Source organism: Centropristis striata, chromosome 21 (genome assembly GCF_030273125.1).
Source record: "Centropristis striata isolate RG_2023a ecotype Rhode Island chromosome 21, C.striata_1.0, whole genome shotgun sequence".
NCBI lineage: Eukaryota > Metazoa > Chordata > Actinopteri > Perciformes > Serranidae > Centropristis > Centropristis striata.
This window is the reverse complement of record NC_081537.1, coordinates 22825439-22849758: the sequence shown is the minus strand read 5'-3', so window position 1 is coordinate 22849758 and position 24320 is coordinate 22825439. Positions and strand designations below refer to the sequence as shown.

General features: G+C 39.9%; 1 long non-coding RNA gene across 1 annotated transcript in view; it reads left to right on the top strand.

The window, feature by feature from the left end:
* The window catches only part of LOC131959086 (uncharacterized), an 87030-nt gene that overhangs the window by 33184 nt on the left and 29526 nt on the right, over positions 1 to 24320 (top strand). Inside the window, exon 2 of the long non-coding RNA XR_009389382.1 lies at positions 13827 to 13922. This is a non-coding gene — a long non-coding RNA (uncharacterized LOC131959086). The remainder of the gene's footprint in view (positions 1 to 13826; positions 13923 to 24320) is intronic.

Here is a 24320-nt window from a genome sequence, read left to right as displayed (position 1 = left end):
TTCGAGTGTGTGTGCACGCGTGTGCCACAGTGAGATTCACGGAGGTTGAAAATCTCTCAAACACACGCTGCGCACAATCCTTTGTTTATTTGTTTTGGGTGTAACTCTGAAACCATGGTGCCGGGCCACACAACGCTTCAGTTTCAAATGGCAGTCAGACATACCACTCCTGTACAGTTGTCTTACAGCATCCACCTCGTCCTTTTCTGTGGTCATATTGTTTCTGAGTCTGTTGCTTTATTCGACACACACACATCTAAATACATATACAAACACACACACATGCTGACAGATGAGAGCTGGCTTCACTGGAGCTGGCGAAGCATCACTGCAGCTCCGCTAATCACACTCAGGCACCGTTCTCTCTGAACTCAAGTGTTCCAGTCGCGAGGCCAAACTCACATCTCCATTGCCACCTTCTTTCTTCTCCCGTGTCATGCAAAAAAAACGCCCTGTCATCAATACCAGGAGTTGAGGCGAAGCAGGGAGTAATTGTATCATCTCTAGCAAATTAGCTGAGCCTTTAAAGTTCCTCTCTGGGTGGCCCGTGCTTGTCACAAAGCCTGTGACAGTGTTTGGTAACTTACTTAAAACGTAATCAATTACACATTCCTTATTCATCATTGAAAAAGTAAATACATTACAAATGACTCAACAGTGGAAGTATTTTTAGGATTTTTTTTCATAGGTTGGGGACAGTGCAACAAGCTGTAAACAACAAAAACAATTGACATATTGTGAGCCTATAAAGTTGATATGGTAAACATGTTGGCAAACCATTCCTGTTTCACTCATCCAGCCCCCCAGTCCAATATTCATTGTGTCTTCAACTTGTTCAAAGGTGAGTTATGCAGCTTCATAGCCTCTTAGTGCTCCACCATGTTCACCAGTTCGGGCGGCTGTGGCTCAATTGGTAGAGCAGTCGCCCACTGATCGTGAAGGTCGGTGGTTCGAGCCCTGACCATGGCAAGATACTGAACCCCAAATGGCTCTCGATGCTGCGTTCATCAGTGTGTTAATGAATTCCCAATGGTGGCAGGTGTTTAAGGTAGCCTCCGGAAACAGCATGAATGTGTTTGTGAACGGGTGAATGAGCGCAGTCTGTAGTGTAAATCGCTTTGGATAAAATCGTTATATAAGTGCAGTCCATCATTCCTTTTACCAGTTAGTTGCTAACTTTGTGTATCTGTAATTTGGTGCTAAGCAAGTGATTGGCAGAAATACAAAACGATGAACTCAACAAATACCAGAATGCTTCGAGCTTATTGAAACAGCAGCTGTAGGTGAGGAATACTTGAGGGTTCATCATCAAGAGCAACTCGGTTCACGTTAATCATAGCCACACCATTGTTATATAAATGTTTTGATAAGTCTACCATTAACAGATATAGAAGAAGAAAATGAGAAATTTGGTTTACCATGCCTACAGTTTGGCGGTACTAACTGACAGCTAGCTTAGCAATAGAGACTGCATACATCACTGCAAAGTCCAGATGTGTATAGCGTGCACAACTTTTTGCATGAACACACTAACTTGTATTCATAAAGGAAGAATGCTTTTTGACCAGGTGTGTGCATGGTGTTAGCTGAGATAGCTGCAGGTGACACGATGAGGAGGAAACTGAACACCACTTGAGAGATGGGGAACATTGTTTTTTAGGTTGTATTGCTGACCAAATTCAAATTTTTGCCTAGCTTAAAAACTCTTCTGAAAACACCCAGGTACAGTACTTCCTCTGGCCCTCCCTCGGATGAGGGAAAGATTGAAACACATAGGGAGAAAGGACAGATTCACTGCTGGTCTTTGTGGCCAGCAGTAGGAAGTTATCTTCCACTGTTGATGTTCTTCAGCGCTGCGTGTGACGGTTGGTTTTTGTGGTATTTGTTCTCCCCTTTCCACTGTGATTGAACCGTCTGGGTGACAATGATGAGCGACATCAGCAGCATTTTCACATCCAAAAATTTTGTCCAAAAACTTAACGTGCAGTGCTGACTGCAGAACAGACAGACAGTCTGGTGGTGTTTGTCGTGTATGTAGAGTGTAAATGTGCAACACTCTGATTGCAAAGGATTAACAAACATCTAACCATGCACATTGTCATATTTCTTCATTTTCATGTGGGTCTGTTTGACCTTCAATGCCAGGCCTGTTTTCTAACAGAACAAAGTTGTCAGAAACCAAACCACTTCCAACAGATACCAACAGATTCATAAGTTTGATCATTGTGGTCAACCGCCATGTAACCAGCCCAGGTTACACACACCATATCTGTGGTGAAGTGCTTAATCCACCAGGTTATCCCCATTCTCTCATCCTCAACCAGAGGGATTAGTTCAAGATGGTTTGCATCAATTTAGACTCTTTTAAAGTGGTCGGCCCTCGGTTAACCGCGACACAACATGTGGTGCAGTCCCCCTTCAGCACAGGGAAGCCAGGGACCGCAGGGCTGTGGCTGTGTGTTCCTGGGAGAACAAGAAGGAACAGAAACGCTGACACATTAGCTGATGTTTCACAGAGGGTGTATATATGGTGTTTTCTGTATCAAGGTCATAGTTGGCAGACAATGTGATGTACTTGTACACAAGGCAAGAACAAGTTTCTATTTTTAAAGATGAGGAAATATGCTGATAAAGAGCCACATATAAATATACGCTTGTATTCCAGTTAAGAACACATCAGTGCTATTTGTTTGCCTTTAACCAATGATGAAGCAGAACCAGATTATTTCCCCTTAATGATGCCTTTTATGAAATAAATTCAAGCCTGCAGTTATGTTTAAGGGCATAATATTTTTCACATACAGTACAAAATATAATGAGCACCCTGCAGTCGCTGTGGGACAGACTGTGTCCGGTAATGGGTCCAGTAGAAGTGATTTCCACCTCAGTCTTGGCATGAACAGAGGGCATACGGTAATGTGTCTGTCTCTGTCTTTGCGTGTGCTTGTATTCCTGTGGGCATTTCTTGTGTGTCAATGTGGAGGTGGGGCTGGCTCTGACTTTGGAAGGGAAGTCAAAGCAAACTCGGTGCTCAGAAGGAAAAGTCCTTATATCAGAGGGAAAATAAGCGTGATTGGAAGTCAGCAATTACCATGTTGAAGATAACAAAACGGGAGAGATAAGAGTGCCACGATTTAGCTCAATAGGCAAATCCCCCGTAGGCTTCTGTGAATGCAGCTCCACACGCACAGCACACGCAGACCACATAAATAGACCAAGTCCTGTCTCTGTAACATTCTTTTACTCTGAGAGAGATCAAGCTGGATTAACATATTCCCTAATTAGCATGCCTTGTTCAGCAGGAACTCTTGTTAAAATGACCTCAGACTAAGTAAGGACTAAAAACAGCAACTTTCAATCTGGTCTAACAAACTGTATTTGTGTGCTGCTGGGAAGCCGGTGAGGGGTCAGGGTCTTGTTGTAGCACTACTTACTCATGCTGGTTTGTGCAGCATGATGGATGAGGTTTGGGATCAACAACAGGTATAAAAGTGATTGGCAATGGTTCAAAAGTGTGCAAAAAGTCTAAAAATGTCTATTTCCTGAAAAAATTCCAAGAAAAGTTTGCCTTGGGAATTTTTTTCTCTCACAATTTCAATACAATGATTGTACCTTTTTACTAGTGAACTAACTGGGGGGAAAACACATTGTTTTCAAATTTTCCATTCACATTTGGATAGTCATATTGTATGTATTTGACATACTACAGGCTGTATTACAGTAGGATCCCACCAGCCACGGACACTAGGGATGGGTGTTTGGAAGAAACCTGTCAACTCGATTATCTATAATGTTAACGATCAATTAATCGATTAATCTCTGCATGCATACATGGGCAAAATAAGATACTATGCAAAAGCCTGTTTTGATGCTTTTATTTTGAAAGGACGAAAAGAGACTTGATCTAAACTAACTCAACTGAGATTAAACTGTAAATATAATGTCAAGTAGTTCAATGTCTTATGTTTTAGCCCCTGAAGAGGCATGAGGTTAGTTTTCACAGTAATCTTGCATATTCAAGTATTTTTTGTGTTTAAATAAGTTTTGGATAAAATTAAACTCAGTAATTCATGCTAGCAAGGTTTGATACAGTAAGCTAGTTTTGCTCCAATTGTTTTATAATTGTTATTGCAACTTTCAGTTTGCAAAATGTAGCTCTATCCAGCTTAATTCTCAGCTCATTGGCTTATTGACGTACGGCCGCAGAACTGAACGCTCGGCCGTGTTTCAGTTCAGTGAGTACTGATACGCAGTCAGAGATCAAATTAAAACAAAAAAAATACACAAATCGATTAAAAATTCCACGTGATCGACTAAATTCTTAACGACCATCGATTAATTATTCCCATCCGTACAGGATACCAAAATATATTTCCATTTTATTCCCATTATTTCTTGTTGTTTTCCCCCATATATACTGTTAAACCCCATGGAAAGTTTCCACCTTGATTAGTCCCAGAACTTTGTCTTGACACAGTATCTTGGAATAACGGTTATCCACACTGATAGAAATACATGTTCTTTAAATAAGCCGATATTCATTTAATTTAAACTCCCAACAATGACATAAGTTTATAGAATACAATGAATAACAATGTTTCTTTCACTTTTACAGAATTAATTTGTGTGATAAGTCTTAAATTTTGTTTTTATTACAATTTTCACCGCATCTTTATAATCACGGTTGTACCTTCTAATTTTATTTGCCAGCTGTTCGGTAGCTTACACTCATCAACCAAAATATTGTATATTATTGTACTGTGGTCTACAGTGAGGTCATTAAAACGCTACCATAATGATGCTGTTGTGGGTCAGAAAGTAACTCTTCTGTGAAATACCATGTTTCTCTGTAATTGTGTTTGCTGTACAAATACAGACGTAGTCAGGAAGGGCTGTTTATGGGTGTTTCAATAGCAGACCTAACTCTACTGTGAAATCTGATTAAAATATTGAAGCTTGTTTTAAATGCCTCCTCAATTGTTTAAACATTATTTTTGATATTAATCGCTTCTTAGCATAATATTGTTAAGCCTGGTGAAACGACCTCACCTATTGTGAAACACTGTTGCTTTTGAAAAGGTGCCCATATTGATTTTTCCAAATATTTAAGCTTGTGTATTAAATTGTTTTTATTAAGTTGTCTATTATTTAATAAGATATGTCTATGAACAAACAGTTATACAATTGGAAAGCAGTGTGTGTGTGTGTGTGTGTGTGTGTGACCATAAACAGAGTTGTGCAGAACTTTGTGTATCTGTGTCACAAAAACAGAGTTTCTGTTGGCATGCTGCCTCTGCTCTCTGCCAGAATATCCACACACTTAATCTCTCACTCTTCTTCTTCTTCTGTAGCTCCCCCTCTCTCCTTTCTTCTTTTTTTTTCTCTCTCTCTTCCTTGAATGCCAGCCCCTTCATCAAAGTAAAGAATGTCTCCGAGCCCCATGTAAAAGAAGACTCTTCAACAGCACGCAAACAAACAGGAGTTGTTGTCATTATATTTTCTTTCTGGCCCCAGAATCAGAAAGTTGCTTCTTTACTAATCCATGGTTTTTATTTGTTTCTCATCATGTTTACGTCTTCACCGAGGTCAAATTTTTGGTGAAGGTTCTGATCGGCTTTTTTATGATGAGCTCTGTTCTTGCATTTTGGCCTGCAAGTGTGCAAGAGAGGAACGCAGACAAGCTTTGAAACAGTTTGCCATTTTCCTCCGAGCAATGACATAGCCGACAAGCAAAGCATAATTCAAAACACAATAAATCAGGGCGGATTTCAATGGGATTACGATAAGAGGAAAAAAAAACTACTAAAAGCTTGATTCTCAGGCCCCGTGAGTTATGGACTGTCTGGTTTCACCAAGAGCAGCGGGCCCGATCCCGAATCTGTATAAATAATCATCGGGAAAATTAGGACTACTTGAGTATATAAGGTATCGGTCAAGGCTGTGAGCACCATATGTTTTCAAGCGATGCTGAATAGCAGCAGTGTTACGACCTGAGTAAAAATGTAAAGAAGTGTTCTTTTGACATGACGCAGCTGCAACAGATTCACAAAACAGACAAACACCTGTTAATATCTTCCGCGAGCCAGCGGAGGCTTTTCATTGCACACAAATAGCAATAAAGGGATTCACAGCCTCGCAAAATCATGACGCATGTCAGGCTGACATCTGAGCATCTGAAACATGATTTGGCCATAATTTCTTTATAGCCAGCAGAGGCTGTTACTATGTTCAGGCACCTCCTGATTCTTTTCTGCAGAGCCATGTGGGCTTTGTTGCGTTTCCATCACTGTGAGGGATTTGAGTTTGAACTCTTATCATGGCTATAAACGCTGATCGTGCTGTGAAGTCAAACCTCTCTCAAAATGATGAATTTTTACGAGATTTTACTGGATAAATATGTAGAAATTATAACCGGGCCGTAAAATTTAGATCAGTGGTGTGTTCCCAGCTGTTTCTTTTTTCCATCTTATCTCTGTCTTTACATCTATGAGCAATGGGTTATATGAGGGCCAACATCAGGGATCAGAAGCTCCAGTCTTTCCAAACACTGCAAAACTAAACAAACACATCATAGCGGCAAAACAGTTTTGATATGAGGACTCATTCTATGCACAAACATCAATAAATAGCAACTAAGAGCCATAAGTTTCCACATCAAAACAGCTTTCAGAGAGTGTAAAAAACAACTTGTGTGTGCACAGAACATACATAATAGATAAGATCTTCACATTTAATGTTCAAATTCAAATCACAAAGTAAAACTATGTTTGGGACATGCATGAAATCTCCATTTACTTTTTTATATTTTCCTAAGCCTCATTAGTGGATCCTATATGATCACCCCATATTTGACTCCTCTCTTTATTATTCTCGTGATTACATAAACAAGCAACAATATAAACACCCCAACACACACAGGAAGTACAGGGCATCCGTCTGACAACTAATCACCCTTAATTGTGTTCTAATAGTGAAAGCAATGCATGTGGAGGGGAAAGGAGGAGCACAGCGCGAGTGGGGAAAAAGAAAATAAACAACTGCAATAGGAAGGGGAAATGGGCAATTTCAACCAAAAAAAAAATATTAATGTAATCAAGGCAAATTAGTAAGTTTAGGATAACATTCTTGTGGCGTGGTGTGTTTATTTTGCAAGCAAGTAATGGAAAGTAGGCAGAATAGAGAGAAGGAGAGGGCATAGCTGGAGCCACCTACCAAACAACAAATATTTTACCCTTCTCTGTTAATTGGAGTGGAGTAATAGATAGAATATATTATAATATGGCAACAAAATCATAATGCATACGCAGGTTTGAGGCTCCTGAAAAATAAAGTTGGTCGGTCTCAGGCTCTTAAATCGTGCTTCTAAAATAAATGCAATAGTTCTTTTTCTATCAGTCTTATCAGGCAGGGTTTTTTTTCCAAATGACTAGTTTGCAGTAATGTTGACACCTCTATAAAACATCCAGTCATTTTAATATATCTTGTCTCTAAAATTTCTTATTGTTTTCTAGCCCCACACGTTCCTACTAGGTGCTTGTTTTCTTTGGAATTTGACTGGATTAGCTGCACGATATGACACTTCAGAGCGGGTTTAACACTTGCCAAAGCGGAACGGGAAAAGCTTCTTTTTCCTTTCGGCTCCTATGTCAGCTGTTCACACCAGACATGGAGCTGAACAGACTGGCAGCAATCTTTTTGGCATTGAGGCTTTTATTCCACAGAGCTGCGAGCGTAAAACTCAGTGAAGTTCAGTGGAAACTAGCCAGCTTGCTAGCTAGCTGACTAACGTTACGCTGGTGGGTTTTCATTTTAAAATACCTTACTGAAGTTGGGTTTATGGTACTACTGTGTGACTAACTGACAATAGGCAGTGGAAGGAGATAAAAGTGGCAGCCAGCATTGTCTACATAAAGTAGCCATTGTGACCACGCAAGCCTTTTAATGATTTAATGTTTGGGTGTATACACCGGATCGTTTGACCTAAAAATACAGTTTAAGTTCATCCGTCTCATCTCTAGTTGGCTACCACAGCTGTCCAAGGCACAATAGACACTTCAATATAACAAAAAAAATTCCCTAATATATTACTATGTTCTTTCACATAACATAGGTGTAACTTGGATAGATGTGGGTTTTTAGAAGAGCAGGCCAGACGACCTTATAGTAAAGTTGGCAGTTATGGGTGTAGTTATCACTTGTAATGAATCCGAGACACTTCATCTCAAACCCTGCAACATTAAAAAAGGAGGAACAAAACTGGGGTTAAGTGCGTCAATACTAGGCCTACCGGTAAATTACATTACCGTTTGTGAGCAAGTGCAGTCTTGGAAAGGTCTTGGAAAAAAGAGTGGGAACCACGTTGGGGCGGAGTGTCTGCAGGACAAACAGTCGACAGGCTTCATTGACAATTGTTTAGTCATTCTGACTGCCATGCTCATTCAAATTCAATGGCGTAGAGGATGGTGATTTAGCCGGGGGAGCTGTCATGATAGACTGTGAGCACATCCTGTTTGTGTGTGTGCACACGCATAACTTTCTCAGACTGTGTGTACAAACTAAGAACAGTATGGCTGTGTGTGACTGGTGTATGTGGGTGTGGGCGTCTCAGTCATTTTTATGTCTCCCCTGCTAGCAGCGGCTGAGTGATGAGCATCAGGGAGGGAGGGTTAAGACAGCAGCACAGAAACACTGTGATGCTTAACTAAACAAGATGTGCTTTAGGGGTTGAACTGTGCACCGTCCCTCATCTGACACAAGTGCACAAAACTGTCAAAGTCACACATAACGCACACTTCCCACTCCTCAATTGCATATGCACTTCTACGCACACGTGCAAACACACCAGTGACTCCTGTTTATTGAGTCGGATGTTAAATTGTCCTCCAGCAAGGAGCGCAGAGGTTCCCAAGTGTTGAAACAGACTGTGTCTTGTGTGAAACGTATCCAAACACACGTCCAAGTTTGCTCTGGAGATGGTCCTGTAAGAGTTTGACCAGGCCACTTCACAGTCCTTTCTCCAGATCAATTTAAGTGTTTTCTTGTCCAAAAGCTACAACAATCCATCTGTGTACTGTATGATGTAAAAAAAGACCCGCTGAACTTCTCTATGAAATTCAGCGGATTTATATTTGTACAGAAGTCCAAGGGGCACCTGTGGAGCAAGTTTGTTTCCCCAACAATGAAATATATTCATTCTGTGTCTTTTACATGGCAGGATTCTGTGAATACACTTAGTTATCTATGACATCCGTGGAAATTCATGATTAATGAGCTGGATTTCAGCAGAAAACCATTTCTGTTTTTTCTTCTCTGTAGACATGAGTGAAGGTGGTTCAGGTTAGATGGCTGAACATGAAGTGGAGTACGCAGTCACACAGCTCCCACTTGTGGTTACACACAACACAACCTTCACTGTGCAGATAATAACACAGGCCTTCACTGGACAGATGCAGTAAAACCTCTGTTGCCCCTCATCACAACAAACTCCAAAACATCTTAACAGTGATCTAACAGAATCACACTGACCATTACTCTTTGTAAATCAGGACGACCTAACTCAACAGGGAGCCCATTTTGGGAAATAAACCTCAATAAATGTTTCACAATGTGGCCTTTCCAGTCGACGGAGGCTCGTTGTCAAACAGCATAAACAAATATGACGTAACCGGACTGGTGTAAAGCACGAAAGTAACTCGTTTATGAATAATGAGTGGTCATGGTCTCGGTTGGTTTACTGTCGATTGGAGACAGATGTGGGAGAGAAAGCAATGCATGGGTGGCGTAATCTGGGTCAACCTCACATGGGGAGAGACAAGTGAATGCAAACAGAGGGGTCCTCTCTGAGCATCGCGTGACCTTGTTCTGGTGGTCTTTGAGTCATGGTTCTACACTGTGACTGCTCTCAATGACAACAACAGAAAATATCAGGTGTCGTACGGATCATATCGAGGTCAAGATGGAGACTATATTTAGACAGTTTCTTTCTTTTCAATGAAACACTTCAGAAAGTTACACATTCATATGTTGTATGTCAGATTAGTTGGAACTTTTCTGGTGTGCACTTTGAGCAATCAGTACATCTATACATACCACATAAAGTGACTCATGTTAATTAATACTCCACCACTACTGTGTAGGAGCATTAAACATAAAAAAATATATGTAATTTTGCGCTAGAATACTAATTTGACACTAATTTGAATCTTTAGCTGAATTCATACTATACTGACATTTTAAATCCCATAAAACAGCTTCACATAAAGTCACAATATCTTTTATGGAGGAAAAGGTCAAATTAATCAATACAAGTTCTCACTTGCTGAAACCATACATCATATTATAAACTCGAAGGGCACTCAGAGTACAGACCTCTGCCAATGCCCCATTTTGCCGTCCCAACTGGATGGGGTGGTAACGTGAATTTTCCCAGTTAAAAACTAATTTCTGTGATTATTCTGACATCACATGAATGTAGCAGTGTTAATTGTGATTTGAATTTGCTCCAGAATCAAATGGGTTCTTCCATAGCCCATGCTACACCCTTTGCCCAAGTTTAATGAAAATCATCACTAGTTTTTCCGTAATCCTGCTCACACACAGAAAACAAACAAACAGGACCTCTTTGGCAGAGTTAATAAATGTAGGGATGTTGTATATAATAAGGTATTTTTGGCCCAATTTTGACTCTTGGATAGGCTTTGCGTCGGGCCAAACAACGCCCCTTACCGGTGGTATAATCCCAACATACCACGGCCTGTCGTGAGCTATTGCTTAAATATACTGGCCGAGGGTGATTGACTTACTAATAAAGTTTCCCCATGGTTTCAGCCAGTTTAAAATAACTGCTTGTACTCAGATTCTTTATGAATAAGAAACCAGGCAGTTGTTGTACTAATAATAGCTTTTAACATGCCAACACCTGCCGAACAGATGTGGGTGTGGTTAATAAGGCTGCAGGGTGAGTGTAAACATATGGAATGATAATGATAGGTGATAAATGATATCTGTACGCCATAAACCTTTATGTGTTCTGTTACCACATCGCCTGTGTTCCTTTGACTCTGAACGTTACAGCATGACTTCATGTTCTCACAATGTGGTGAACGTCATCACGAGGGAGCTTATCTTGTCTGGCGTGTCTGGAACAATTTGTGTTGTCAGTTACTAAACTTTGACGTTATTTATTAGAACAAATTACTTGAAAGACAGATTTCTCTCAACATCTTGCTACAGTCAGCCATTAAGAACACTTAAAACCTTGACAACATGACAAAAATATTCAATAATTAGATACTAATTAGACTCTTACAATCCAGAAACAAGTTTTAGCTTGTATGAAGATATGAGTTATCCTACCTAAAGTTGCATAAATCAATCTTTTTATGTTAATAATGGATCAAATGACTAATGTTGAAAGGTGTCACTTATGGTGAAAAACCTAGGGAATTAAAACCAAACTCTTTGGATTGTTTTAGCATCTTTCAGCTTTCTGTTTTTGCTTTACTGCCCACAACTTTACTGTTTTCATTTTTCAGCCTTGTTTTAGGATGCATCAACCAGCTGTTTTTAATGAAAAAGCTCAGATAAACCCACTTTATGCTACCTGTCCTGCATCTAAAACCTGCAAACCTAAAAAGGCAACTAGCTCTGCATTCAGCAGTTAACAAGCCGGATATTCTTCTTGGATCGGTAGGGACCCAAAAAGAGCTGAAAGCAAATTGAATATTGAACGTTAATAAAAGCTGTTGGTCATAACAGCTTTAACTTTGTGAGGCAATATGTAAGCCAGTGCTGTGTTAACGACTTGTTTGAGGTATTGAGCCATTTGGCCTCTTGAATAAAAGATTCAATAATATGAAGGTGTTGCTGCAGTTTCAAATGTCTCGTACTATTAAATGTTTGCCTTTATAGTACAAAGGTTAAGTTTTGACTTTTATGAGGATATGTTTCACTGTGCTGTAAACTGTAATTCATTCAGTCTTACTAATCTATCATTTATATCCCATACTACACAAAGGCATTATTTTCTTCCAGAAAGTTTCAAGCCCTATTCATATTGAAGAGTTTCTCAAGTATTGATGCATGATTACATCTGCCAGTTTCAATTACCATCAGAGCGAGGTTTGAGCATCCAGCTGCGGAACAAGTGTTGGAGATCCACAGTACAGCTCATTTCACTTGGCCGGAAAGAATTGTCGGTTGCTTTTCCTTTTTCCGTTTACTCCATGCTTTGCCTGAAATGCTTTTTCGGAAAAATGTTCACGGGTCACTGATCATGGGGTCAGTAGAAGGAGCCTTAAATGTTTCTATTGGCATGGACAAGCATGTCAACAGGAGTTTGGCAGAACAAGAATCCTCCGCACAAGTCAGACTCAACCTATGAATCTACATACCCCAGGCCCCACAGTGCACCTGACCTGCAGGAGTTGGAAACGGAGAATGAGTTCTAGGTTTAACTACTCATTTTTTCTCTTCTTGACATCCAGCCATCACTCTTGCTCCCTGCGGGGAGCAGAAAGGTCACAGCGAAGCCTTTATTCTGGCTCAGGTTTAGCAACACGCAGTTCTGGCCTCCAGAAGAACTCCTATTCTCTCTGGCACATGTTAAGGCGCTCTATCATCTCTCTCTTTCTTATACTCTCCCATGCTCTCTCGTCCCCATTCTCTCCTGTCAGATCTGTCTTCACAGGGGCTTGTAAAATTACCTGGCAAGAACAACTCAAAGCACTGGACAGGACCAGTGTCCCCAGTGTCCCACAAACTTTTACAAACTTTTTTTGTTTCATTAAAATGAAGAGTTCACTGAAAAGAGGTCCACGTTTTGTGCCAAAGGGTCAATTATTACTGAATTTGCTGCAAAGTTGCAAGGTTATTCAATATAATTTATCCAATTCGAAACCTTTATGAACAATGGGTATTAAATTTAATTTACTAGACATGTTGAAGCCATTGCGGCCAAATGGGTGTGTGCTTTTATTTTGTGTTCTTGGACAGGACTGCCTCTTAACCACGAATTCTGACAAACAAGATGAGGTCAAAAACTAGCATAAGCCTGTCAATGTGTGTAATTGTGGCCAAACGGTTACAGGGGTAGCCAGCTTCTAGGATATTAAATGTTATATGTAATATTTGTTACTAAAGTGTACTGAAGTAGCATATCACATGACCTGTTCTAGCTATAGGCTTGAGACAAATTATTGAGGACAATTGGCAGTCGCCAGTAGCTGAGCCCCAGTAAGCCTGTGCATGAAAACACTTGCACATGTACATGCATTTGTTATGATTACATTACATTTGGTGAAAACTAGCGAGTTAACAATGTTGCTAACACAACCACACAGCAAGCAAGTGCAGCAACGTAAAACATAGCAGGGCAGCTAATATTACTCACTAGTCTAAAAGCAAGAAGTCCAGCTTTCCCCAGGCCTGAATACCTCCTCCCACCAGTTGACAGTTCCTTTGCCACCTGCTGACACTTCCCCAGTGCTCTGTGTAGTGGACCAGAACAATAAAGTTGGTATAATGAGCTGAAACTTGCAATAAAACACCACAAAGCTAAGGAGAGGGGATAAAATATGATACCTGTTACGCAGCAGATTTGACATAAAGGAAGAAACATTGTTATTTCTTTTACATTTAATTTGATTGGTTGAATTCACACTACTACATTTAAACCTGGTTAGTTTCCTACACATTTGGTCTTTTTTTTTGCCACACACAAGCTTTGATACTCACAGTACTATGGTGTGAAAATGGCCGTGTTTAATTTTGTTTCGATGGAGAAATAATTATTAATAGATCTTTTCATTTTGCTCATATGTTTTAAGGTTCGGATGCCGCTCGGGGAAGATCACACCATGTTCACACCAGCTGCTGAAGTGCCAGGATGCCATGACTAGATTTCTCTGCTCAACTCATCGTGGGTAAGTCATAATGCAAACATGGATAAAGCTTCTCATGTTGTCCAAGATAACTTACTGTACATGTTTGTCACTTCTGGAGATTGTATATTGAGTTTTTATCAGCGTAAACACAAAATGAGTGTCCACAGTATAGACAAGTGTTTGTTACTCATTCTGAAGCTTGAAAGACGTACAGTTTACATATTTGATCATTTATATTACATAAAGTATATACATTTAAATCAAAGAAAATATGTAATTTCCATGATTCGTAATTGATTCTCAATATGCATCCCATGGAAAAAAAATCTTTGTCCATGAAAACAGTCTCCATTTGGATCCCTGTAGCATATAAAGAAACGTTTTGTACCTAAATTATCTCTCCAGCTGAACATTACACTACAATGATCTTTTGTTCTATTTGTGGCACGGATCAGATGTGACCTTATTGACAAAGTTAAACTTCATTATACTTGTAAAAAACTGTATTTCATCACCAGACCTTTTAATTAAAAGTCAGCCGTTGTCAAAACTAGAGAGAAACCACATTGTGCTGAGTGAGCGCAAAGCCAAAGAGGCTGTCCCACATTCCCCTGAAGCTCCTTCAGTGAGAGCTAGAGGGCAGTGTTGCATCAAGCTCTTGTTAAACATGATGAGGCAGCCGTCTGTGGGAATGTATTGGCATTGTTGTTTACTGGTCCTTGAGCTGTCATCAGGTGCAAACAGGCCTTAAGCAGGTTTAGATTTACATACAACAAAGTGAGTAAAGAATTGGCCATTCAATACTTCCTAATAATGTCCTATCAATGGAGGGGAACACAGCAATGCATGTGTTGTAAATCTGCAACAAGTCATCTGAAATGCATATTTAATTGCAATAACCAATTTCCCCATATTTCTCAGGGTTGCAAGTTAAATGTTGACAGTAATCTGTTGATTAAATAAGCTAATTTAAGGCATTTCTGCCACAGGAATAATCAGAGACTAGACAATCTGTTGCATTTTTCACTCTTTACTTTACTGCATGTTCTGCACCTAAAAAGATTAAATTCCCATGGTGTCTTGAACACTTTCTCCCCTTAAATAACAGTAACATAGAAGGGAGTGACCAGTCATGATTTTAGCAGAAACTATAAAATGCTTCACAGCCAACAGACAGCAGAATATATCAGCATGTTTAATGTCTCTTTTGTTATATAGGCTTTCCTATTTAAAATGCACTTTTCAAAAGGTGAAAACAGTTTAGTTTCATGACCATCATTTGATTGTTGTAACATTTTATTGCCACATTCATTCATCAGTTTAAAAAAAGTGGCGACATTAGGTTATATTTTTATATGCGAGCACTTTTTAAAAATGTGAGGTTTTATTTAAGAGGCAACATTACTATGTCATAAAAAGCAGAAGTGATTTAAACTTCTTTTGCACTGTAAAATTCTCACATTTCTGCTGTAAAAATGTAAACGATGAATGATTTAAGAGACCTTCTTGTCATTAAGTAACATCTTGAATGCCATGCTCAAGAGAAACAAAAACAGTGAGGATGATTAGGGCTAATGTCTTTGGCAGTCGCTGCTGTAACAAGCCGTGTGTGCAGCATCATATTTCCACCGACTTGTTTGGCAGTTGTCTCTCATTTCGTGGTTGCAAAACATCTCTGAGAAAGCCCCTGAGGGAGCCAACGGTTGGATTAGATACATGAGAGAGCCACCCAGGCTTCATCATCACATTATACAACACTCAGCGAACAGCGTCTGGTTCGGCTCAATCCAAAGTGAAAGTGATGGGGAACAGGAGGGATGTTGTACGGAGGAGTCGGGGTGCTGGTGGTGCTGGTGGTGGTAGAGGTAGAGGGGGGGTTGGATGTGGTTAAAGCGCGGCCATGGGAAGAAGAACATGGAATGATTTTTGGAAATGAAGCATGTCCATCCACAAGGTGACGAGCAAACTGAGCAGGGCTTTGGAAGACAGGATGATGGTTTTGGAAACCACAATCTGAACCCCCTAATCTTTAATGTATGACACCCACACAAAGAACAATAACAGGATACAAACTCACACACATGCAGAAAAAACTACTACCACTACTACTACTACTACTACTACTACTACTACTACTACTACTGCCATTGCTACTACTTTTACTGTAGTAAAAGGTGAAAGTCTACTTTTAAAGGGAGATTTTACAAGTATTTTATACTCTTGTTAACACAGGAGTGGAAAGAATGATCCTTTCTTTATGCAAATCTATGTAGATTTATTACTGGAAATGAGGGCTGAACCCGTGGCCTAGAGGTTAGGAATCAGGCTTGTAACTGAAGGGTTGCCAGTTTGAATCCCAGGACTGATGGGTCGAGGACTGAAGTACCCTTGAGCAAGGTACCTAACCCCCCCACACAGCCCCACAGCAGCACAGAAATATGCTGCCCACTGCTCCTAAGCATGGTGTGTTCACTAGTGTGGGTTAAATGCAGAGGGTGAATTTCCCCATTGTGGGACTAATAAGGGAATCTTAATTTAATATATTCAAAGAACTGGAATTGTGTCCATTAACTAGTATTTCCCAAAGCTGGTGGGTAGCTGTGATTGTCCCAACTCCTTCAGTACTTGTGCAGTCTTCATATGAGTTGTGTACCTTTTTAATATCGCAGTGGTTATTTTTCACAATAACCCTCTTCCTCCACGATGTCACTGGCCTGTCGCTAACTAGATGTTTCAGGGCCAAATGGTATCAAATACCAAATGGTATTTAAGACGAGATGTACTCCGTTAGTAACTCAAATCAACAGTAACTGCAAATAACTAACTTGGTTTAAGCTTCGTAACTGAACTTACCCTTCAAAGTACCTTTTATTTATCTTTGATTGTTGCAGTCTGACTTTGGGCAAAGGGTTATCATAACACAACTAAATTTTGAATAAGATGTTCAGCAATCAAGTTTTGGCATGTTTGTGTGTCTGTATACCGTACCTTTGTCCATAAAATGTAGACGATAAATTCATCATAATCTTAATCAAGTAATTTGATGCTAAAATAAATGATTGTAGTTAAGCAAAAAGCACAATGTTGTCTTTGAAATGTAGTGGTGTACAAAACCTTTTTTTGAAAAGTTCAATGTAGGAACTACGTTGCATACAAGAAAGAAAATAGTCCCCACATCAGAAGGTCTGTGGAGTATCTTGAATAACAGGGTCATGATTTCTGAAAAGAGAAATTGCTGTTGAGCTTTAAAAAATGTGTTTTTTGGCACTTTTAGCACCACAAGCCGAGTGCCATTTAGTTCCATTATATTCGAAAGAAGGCAGACATTTTTACAGCGGATGTTTCCAACACTTGGCAAATCACATCAAAATAATCAAGCCTGATAAACAGAACAACAGGTAAAAGGAAAAATGTGTATATTTAATTTTGGAACTCTTTTAAAGTTTTATAAAAATGGAAATACTCCACACGAAGTCTGTTCTACAGTAGAATATGCAGGAAACACACACTCTACTTATCAAAGGAGGTACTTTAGGGACACGCTCAGTCATTACACAATACGGCAGGATCAGGGCACACACCTTCATCATCCTCCTCCTTTCCACCCTGGCAAATTAACAGTGTGTTCTTGGGAGAGGGAGCAGTGTCGGGACGATGTTGGAGAGCTTGATTGAAGGGCTTCCGAGAATTCTCTGGCTTTGTTGTGCAGCTTCCCCGGCGCTGCAGCCGGAGGTAATGGCTTTAGCAGGGGCAGGTACACAAAGCTCCAGTGGCCACAAACCGGAGCTGGACAAACTTTACTGTTGACATCTGGAATTTCTTTCCTCCCCTTCCTTTTTTATTTTCTTCCTCCTCCTCTTCTTCCTTTTTTCCCCGTTTTGATTGAGGGCTGACTCACTCGGTACAGTATCCATCATCGTAAAAGCGTCAGCCAGCTAAATATAGACATTTGTTTTCTTGTGCCTGTTCTGGCACTGCATATTTTACCACACATGATATCATGCCCTCCTCTGCTGCCGGCTTGACCGCACCCTGAACCCTATAGGGTTTCACTTTTATATGTATACACAGGGTAATTATCATAATGGAGGCTGTCACTGGCAATTTATCTCGCATCAGAGATACTTTGCGTCTTGTCATACCCTGTGCTGCTGTGGCTTTGACAGGGCAAACTGTGCATTAACCCTCACATTACTCACACTGAAAACCTCAGAGAAATGTAGCGCTTGCACATCGTCATTATAGAGAGGATAATGTCAGCAGCAATCCATAACATGCTTTGGCTTGTCTTAGATAAATATGCTAAATATACTTTATTTTTTCCACTCCCAGTGATCATGCCTGTAATTCAGAACTTGAATATATATATTATGTCTCAGAAACTGTAGGTGTCTGTTTTCACCTATTTTGCTGAAGTGGATTGGAGTTCAACTTTAAGCCTTTAAGGTCTGTTGTTTGCGGTCTCTTTCTATTTATTGTCAGAAATACTGGTTGTTTGGTCGTCACGCTTGGTGAGAAAATTATGCATAAAAATCTGAAAGAAAGCAGTAAGCTGACTCTTGACCATGTCCAGGATCCTATTTATTCCTAGATGATGCTACATTATGAAAAACAAATCTTTGCAGAAATCATAGAAATAAACACAAGAAACCCTGCTGTGTAAAGAAATGTGTTGTTTAAAACATGTGTGTGTGTGTTTTACATGTATTTTTTCTTGCACAAGAAGAGATATATTTTGTATATAGTCTTAATGAGTGAAAGGAAAACAAACAACTCCTCAGGAAAAAAATAGATTTGGTATATTTCTGAAAATGTATTTTCACTTTAAATTCATGCAGTAGTTTATTTAAATCTTTTATGGATTGAATCCCACTTTTAAATGTTCTTTTTACAAATTTTATTGGTTGGCCAATTTCACAACTATGGTGAATACATTTTGTGACTCCAAATGATATAAATTATATAATATACAAATAACTAAAACAGATACAACACTGCACTTGACTGGATTATTCTCAAAGTCAATAATCAGGAAAATTATTTAATTTGTTAAAATCACAGCACAATAAAGTTATACTTTCAATATTTTTTTAAAAGACTAACTGTATTCAGAATACCACCAATTTAAACTATAACTTAATACAATTACTCCTTCTTTTTCATTTGTTTAATAATACATTTTGTATTCTGTTACTCCCCAGCCCTGGTGGTTGGAGTGCGGCTCCTTTGTGTGTGTGTGTGTGTGTGTGTGTGTGTGTGCGTGTGTGCGTGTGCTTGTGCGTGTGTGTTGCATACATGTAAGATAAAATGTTCTTTATCCATGCTGCAGGGTGTAGTAGTGTTTGTGTTTACACATACTCGCGTGTGAACAGCTCCGTCCATCCTGACAGATAAAACTCTTCACTGAGCATTAGGGAGTTGGTGCCCCTCTGCCCTGGGAGTGTAAACCCCCAAAGAGTCTGCTCAGTGATTGAGGAAATGTTTGGCTCAGTGCGTTTGCTCCCTTTTGAGGTGTTTGTTGGCCAAGGCTGATCCTGACAACCCTCCGGGGAGCGCGCTCAGTAGGCCTCTTCAAAGAGCCCGAGCTCCCAAAGCAGGAAGTCCAGCCCTGCGCTGCTTGGAAACAAGATGAGGCAGACAGGAAGGAAGGTAATCCATGAACACGCAATAGTGCTACTGTCCACACAGCAACACACACACACATACACACACACATACACAGGCATATCCGATCAGTGCCTCCTGACACCCACAAAAACATGGGTATTCCTTGGACCGCACAGGCATTTAGCTTGATTTATTTTGTGTTTAGTGCTCTTAAATAGCCAAGGTGATCACCAGCAGCTCGGGGTAGATGATTCTGGTTTCCTGTGGTGCAGCTTCCTGTGTGTGCGTGCGTGCAAATACTCTTAAAGGTCACATCTGAAATCACCCTCGCTATAATACCAGCACGCAACCCTGTGGTCTAGATTCTTACCTTCTAAAATAACCTGAAATTTGAATGAAATTTGGTATGCACTATCAAAAATGATTGATGGGAGGTTAGTGTTTGGAGCCGGATTGATTTATTTGTCTATGGCCAAAGTACAAAAGCACATCAGTTGCACATTATTGGAAGCAAGTGAATGTATCTGATTGTTCTTCATGGCCGTTATGCTACATCCTGCTGCTAAGCTGTTGCACACAACACCTACCCTTCAGCAGAAGATTGATGACTACCTTTTTATGGACTTCTTGAGTAAGACACAGGATTTAAGGTGCTCCTGTTTTGAATACATTTGGAAATTATGAAAGCCACTAATCCAATCACTGCCTGACAGTTTGTCCTTGAGGAGATGGACTGACTCTTCAGTGAGGAGCCTTATTTCAGCTGTTCCAACTGAAAACCACTAGAGAGCAGTCTTCAATTGATTTTCCATGAATAAAGTATTAACTCATGCTGTGGCCCACAGCTGAGTGAGAATGTGGCTGGAACTAAAGTCTGATGTTGTTGCCAATGAAATCAGTAGCCTGGCTTCCACAGTGAGACCCAGCCTGGTCCGGCTCATATTATACAGTATGCGGTAATATTGTGGCAGTGGGGAAATTAGTTTTCGTGGTGTGGTGTCGGTGAGGTAAAGATTAGCTGTTTTCGTTGTTGTAACATGACTCAAAATGGAAGCTGGAGACCTATGAGACAACATGTTTGGGCTCGGTTCACTGAGAATTTAGAAATTTCACTTATTCAATGTCAGTACAAGAAGAACAATTCATTCTTAAACCCACCACAGTCTGTCAGAGTTCACTCTCAATTCAAGTATTTCATATATTTTTGTTGCTTTTTAAAACTTTTGCCCTTAATAAAGTTAATAACTTTAATAATGTTAATAACTTAACCAGCTATTCTAGGAGAAATGTTGGTGTTGAATCCATTTTTTAACCATTGGTGTCCCAATGAAGCACAAATTAACTTTAGTAAATTTAATTGAAATTTAACAGTCTTCAGTGTGTTTCGCACCTTTACCCAATGGTTCAAGGGACAGTTGCTTTTGAAATTTTCAAATTTTATTTTTTGGCATATCAAGCAACGCAAACTAAGTGCCATATAGTCCCATTATATTTGAGAGAAGGCAGAGGTTTCCTCAGCCAATATCTCCAACACTTGGCAACTAACACCAAAGATAAATGGCACGACAGGTAAAAGCGAAAATTTGTATTTTTAAATTTTGGGGTGAACTGTTTATTTCAGCCTGAAAGTAGGCTGCAAAACTGTCTATAAAGACAGTGTGGGACTATGAACAAGGGGAAAAAATGCATAGCATGACTACCTTTATATGATAGGTGTTGCTCAAAGTTATTTGAGTTTATTTATTACTCTGCTCAGATCGATTCAGCACTACAATGTCATTTAGCAGACGCTTTTATCCAAATCGACGTACATTTGAGAGATCATACATCACAAGCAAGGATGAAGTCAAGAAACAACACAAGAATAAGTGGCATATATAATGTTGAGTCCTGTTAGGACATAAGTGCTTTTAGTACGTAAGTGTTTCTGGGACGCAAGTGCAGGTTTTTTTTTTGTTTTTGTTTTTTCGTGTGTCCGTGCTGTGTGTTGATTATGTTTGTAGGTGATCAGTAAAGAGCTGGGTCTTCATCCTCTTTTTGAAAATTAAGAGGGGTTTAGCAGATCGTATGGAGTTTGGAAGGTTGTTCCACCACCGGGGCACTACAGAGGAGAAGAGTCCGGGTTGGGACGAAGAGCCTTTCAGCGGCGGAGGAGCCACACGTCTTTCACTGGAAGAGTGTAGTGTGGACCTGAACAAAGAGTTCAGATATGTAGGAGCTGCTCCTGCTGCTGTCTTGTAAAGCAAGAGACAAGGCTTTGAATTTGATGCGGGCTGCGACTGGGAGCCAGAGAGATGAAGAGATGTAGTGGAGTGATGTGCTCTCCTGGGCTGGTTAAAGACTAGACGCGCCGCCGCGTTCTGGATCATCTGCAGAGGCTTGGTGGTGCAGCAGGGAGACCTGCCAGTAGAGAGTTGCAGTAGTCTAAGCGAGATGTCAAGTTGTGTGGATTGTTCGGTAAGGTAGGGTCTGATCTTCCTGATGTTGTACAGGGCGAATCGACACAATCTGGCAGTTGAAGACACATGATCTTTCAGCTCATGGTTTTTGTTTTAAGGCATCTTCACTGTTTAAGTTCACTCTAGTCGCTTGGTATTGTTTTCTGCTGCAGCAGGCAACAATTTTCAGCCAAAAGGCCCTAAAAACACACAGTATACTACCAAACAGAAGATAAAAATGTTACTCTGTTGATTTGTTCTGTACAACATCTATTGCAAGTCTGTCCGATGTGAGGGTCAAAGGACAGAGGGTGTCGTACCATGTACAGTCTGTAAAGCCCTTTGAGGCAAATCTGTGATTTGTGATTCTGGGCTATATAAATAAAATTGACTTGAGTTGACTTAACTGTTGCTCACAGTGAAGCATTTAGAGGCTAAAGAGCCAAATATGTCCTTCAGGAGTTGGTGGAGAGCAGAAAGAAGAGTAGACTTACAGTACATTTATTAGGTGGACACAAACACAACTCCAAATTAATACTAATGTTGCACCATGTCTTCCAGATGTGTCTGTACGCAGCTGTTTGCTAACAGGTGATAATATGTTTACAGCTTGTTTCTACTTCATCCAAGTGAAGTCCAAAGAAAATCTGTTACATTAAGCTAAGATTAGGATACATTTATTACTTTAATGTCATAAGGAGAGAGCCATTAGTAGCTAAGATAGCATCAGCTATCTTAGCTACAGTTAAGTTTAGCAAATATGCATTTAAAATATATATGTTTCATTGGTCAACCTGGTTAGCAACTACATATAAAATTGGTTGACGCTTCACCCACGTCATTGCGGTGCTTAAAAAAATTCCTTGTCTGTTAGTGGCTTTATATCATCGGCTTCCACTGAAAATGACTCGTAGCTCGTTGCTCGGTCACAGCTGTTGCGAACGCAGCATTAGACCTCCATGCTCTCGCTAGCATTTACTTTTAAAAATGATCCAAAGCCTAGAATCTGAGACAGTCATATTGTGGTATAAACTGGCTTTAACCTTGTAGGATAGTCTCAGAAAATCTGACTGTGGAAAAATGGTAAACAGCCTCACAATGGGAGATGATGAGGGGCCAGAGCCTGAGAGAGCTATAATATTCCCTCACAATAGCAAGAAACTGTTGCCAACACCTGATTCCAATCATATGTGATCATATGTGATTATTAGCACCTGTGCCCCCCCCCCCCCCCCCCCCCCCCCTTCCCCCCTCACACACACATACACACATGTATAAATGCTGTAATACTAGCAGACAATATGATTTCAAGCACAATCAGCAGATATTTTGCAGATTATTCCTATTATTGGGATAATATTGGAACAGAAATAGTTCCAGTGATGGATCGGTCAGTCAGTCAGACATCCGGAGATTTTATATTAATATCTGAGCCAAGTCTTTGCAACGGAACCATTAATAAAAATGCTGAGAGCTGCATTATTGTGGCCAGGCATTACATTGCTTTAGAGAATGCTCATTATTATGAGCTATTTGTTTTTATTTCCACCATTTGCTGATCAATTAACACCAATTCCATTAGTTGGCTTGTCCAACATGATGGCTGACTTTTTCATGCAGAGGACGTAAACACCTTTCTGCTTTTATTTTGACAAGTTTTCACAGTCAGGAGCTGGCAGCATCCTTCTCTGTTGGCTCAGCAGACTCAGAATCCAGTCCATTTTTCAGACCAGCCAACACTGCTAATGACTTTAGGTAATACTGTTGGCAAAGTAAATAATACAGTACACACCATCCATTTCACCGACATCTCTCACTGCCTGAAGCTCTTTTTACACTCTATTGTGTGTTATAAATTGTGATTGAAACAAGTTGTCTATTAATAACCACTTCCAGCTCTAACCCAGTGTTCTGTGTTTACAGTTGACCTCCTGAAAGATGCAGAAAACAAGGACTATAGTTCACATAAACATAACACATTTCACTGTACAATATTATTACAGGTTGTACATGATGCTTATTAGTTTAATTAGTTTAGGTTTAATTAGTACCGTTTTAACAAAAATGCATGTTTGGGAAGTAGTGAGCAAACGACTGGATAAATGAGACTTAAATTCTGCTTTGAGTTGCGTCAGAGTTCGTAAATGCATCTTTTAATTTACTTAAATTCACTGAGAACTACCCTGGAGGCATGCAAGAAAAACAGTGATCTTTGAGGAATTCAACATAACACTGTAGTATTTGATTTACAAATTTAAGGGTATTTCAAGTATACTTTAAGCTTATAAACAGTGTGTTAATTGAGAGCAAATGAGGCAGGTGTCAAACACAACATGAGCTAGAGCATGTGACTCAAACTCGCGGCCCACGGGACGATATTTTGTGGCCCCCA